Here is a 3,036-nt window from a genome sequence, read left to right on the forward strand (position 1 = left end):
AGTCATGCTTCTTCCTCATCCTGCTCTGGATGACCCTGGGCCAGTTGCACATCCTCTTTAAATGTCTGTTTCCTTAGGGATTCCTCTAGCAAAGGCGGAGCTCTGTGCTCTCCAAGTTCCCATCAGGGCTCAGGGTCTTTTTTTTTTTTATCAAAAAATTAAAAGAAATTTTTTTTTAAGATTTTATTTATTTATTCACAAGAGACACACACACACAGAGAGAGAGAGAGAGAGAGAGAGAGACAGAGACATAGGCAGAGGGAGAAGCAGGCTCCATGCAGGGAGCCTGATGTGGGACTGGATCCCAGGTTTCCAGGATCAGGCCCTGGGCTGAAGGTAGGGCTAAACCGCTGAGCCATGTGGGCTGCCCAGGGGGTCTGATTTTAATACTGTGGTCCTTGTGAGTGTGAGGGACATTGGGGCCACATTGTAGCCTATCTCTCTGCTCCATTTGCCTCCAGTGGTCTCCTCTATATCCTCAGAAGGGTTCAAAGGCCCACTCATCGCTGGTCTTGTGGTTGACCGTCCCCACTGCCACCCCAGGAACCTGTGAAGACCGACAAGGGAACGTGTGCTTTGTTTGGTTCTAGACAGACCTGATTCAAATCCCAACTTTGCTAGTCCTAACTGGGTTAGCTTGGGGAACCCACTTAACCATCCGAGGCTCCCAGTTCCTCTTCTGTAAAATGGGAAAAATGATCTTTGGGGGCTGTCATTAAAGTGGGAAGTATATCCTGGTACATAGAGGGTGCTCAGTAAATGGCAAACGGGATTATTAGGGAAGCCTATTTTGTGGATATGTCCTGTATGCCCCGTGAGTGACAATTGGCTGGGGCTCTGTTGTCTGGTGGCACACGTATGAAAAATGGTGGGTCGTCAAACACACTTATCTTTCATCATAAAGATGACACAACCATGAGATAAGAGAACTGTGGCTTATCTATCTGGCTTCAAAGGAATTTCTAAAAGAAATTCTAAGAGTGATTTGAGCATACCAGGCCATTGCTTTCCACACATGCCTCAGTGTTTGGCTGTTTTCCACAATCTAATGCATCTTTGAGGCTTTGAGGTCTGTCACCATCGAGGCCTCTTGGAGGATAGTGCCAGAAGCTTGTCCCAGGCGCCTATTTCACATCTCAAACCTGTGTGCCCTCCCAGCAGAGCCCAGGTGGCTCAGCAAAGAGCTGCAGCTTGTGGCATGATGCCCATGGAGGTCAGGTGGTGCAGAGAAGCTGGGAGCCGGCCAGGGGCTCTGGCTGAAAGGTCAGGTTTCTGCTGACTTATCCTAGGACTCTGTGACTAAGCACGTCGGCTGTGCCTCGGTAGCCACCAGGATGGGCAGGCACACTGACTGCCCCTTGCCTATCTCACTGGTGAACCATGGGGTCAAGTATTAGCAAGGGAACTAATACTTGAAAAGGATTTTAATCAACCAGCACACGATTATTTTTTTATTTTATTTATTTATTTTTCCCCCCTTAAATAGTTGTTTATTGGCAGTGGGCTGGAAAGAGCAACGGAGTTAGCATGTACAGACAACACCACACACCAATGTCACATGGGAGGCCAAAGTGATGGGAAAGAGCAGCCTGGAGCCCCAGGTGAGGCCCTCTCTTCAAGAGTGAGTGTGGGAGGGGGCGGGGCTAGAGTGTTGAGGGGGCAGCCTTAGAACACCTCGGCTTAGTAGGCAGGGTTAGAGATGAAGAGGGACTCGCTGGCTGCAGCCCCGGCCTGACCACTTGGGGTGTACTTGCCTTGACAGGCGAGGCTGTTGGCCAGGGCTCGCTGATACACTCCTCCTGGGCAGCCTTCAGGTTCTCCTTCTTTCCACCCTGGGCCTTCAGGGCAGAAGCCTGAGGGGCTGGGCCATAGGAAAAGGTCAGGGCCCATGGCTTCAGCCGGGGGTTGGGGGGTGGGGGTGGCGTTGGGGGGCCACTTGTGGATGTCCCTGAGGTTGATGGATGCCTCCTCCTCACTCTGGCCTCCAGATAGGAAGGTGATCCCAGTAACAGCGGGGGCAGTGCTGTGACAGTTGCCATGGCAATCTCCTCGTGAGAATATTTATGGGTGCAGGCGTGGCCTAGGGTTACCACATTGGGCTTCAGCAAGGTGCCTTCCTAGATGTGGTGGTCACTCAGGGCCTTGTAGACAGCAGCCAGACCTTCTCGGTTCCATACTGACCGCTTCAAGTCATGGTCCGCATCAGGGAGGATCTCAGGCTCCACGAGGGGCACGATGCCATTCTGCTGGCAGATGCTGGCAGAACGGCCCGGACGCTGGCGTTTTCCATGATGGCAAGGCCTGAGGGGGTGTGTTCCCCACTCTTCAGCACACAGCCCACTTGGCACAGTCAGCCCCGTCCTTCCTGTACTGGGCACAGCGCTCAGCCCATCCAGCCCTTGGGGGTAGTCTGGCCGTTGGATCCTGCGGGGAGGCACCCCACCCTGGTCCCCCTTGATGCCTAGGACACCGCCCTTGGATTTGATGACTTGGGGGAAGGGACGACTGCAGCGCTCATGGAATAGGATGGCCCCAAGGCAGCGCAGCTCCGCCCTCCTCCGCGTTCTCTGCAGCCAGGATGCCCTTGCCCGGGGCGGTGCCGCGAGCCACGCCGGAGAGCTCCTCCCGGGCAGCCCGGGGGCCCGCGGTTTAGCACCGCCTGCAGCCCAGGGCCTGATTTTGGGGTCCCGGGATCGAGCCCCGCGTCCGGCTCTTTGCATAGGGCCAGCTTCTCCCACTGCCTGGGTCTCTGCCTCTCTCTGTCTCTCTGTCTCTCATGAATAAATAAATAATCTTTTTTTTAATAAATAAATAATCTTAAAAAAAAACCTCCTTCTGCTCCGGGGTCAGCGCTGGGTGGGTGGGGGGGAGGGCATGTTGCAGCCAGTCCGATTTTTTTTTTTAAGATTTCTTTTTTATTCATTTCAGTGAGAGACAGAGAGAACACAAACAGGGGGAGAGACAGAGGGGAGGGAGGAGCAGATTCCCCGCTGAGCTGGGAGCCCGACATGTGCTCTATCACAAATAAATAAATAA

General features: G+C 53.5%; 1 pseudogene; it reads right to left on the reverse strand.

Moving 5' to 3' along the window:
• Positions 1-1,477: 1,477 nt before the first annotated feature.
• LOC112933454 (fructose-bisphosphate aldolase A pseudogene) lies at positions 1,478-2,646 on the reverse strand (annotated as a pseudogene).
• Positions 2,647-3,036: the final 390 nt, after the last annotated feature.

This window comes from Vulpes vulpes, chromosome 10 (assembly GCF_048418805.1).
Source record: "Vulpes vulpes isolate BD-2025 chromosome 10, VulVul3, whole genome shotgun sequence".
Lineage (NCBI taxonomy): Eukaryota > Metazoa > Chordata > Mammalia > Carnivora > Canidae > Vulpes > Vulpes vulpes.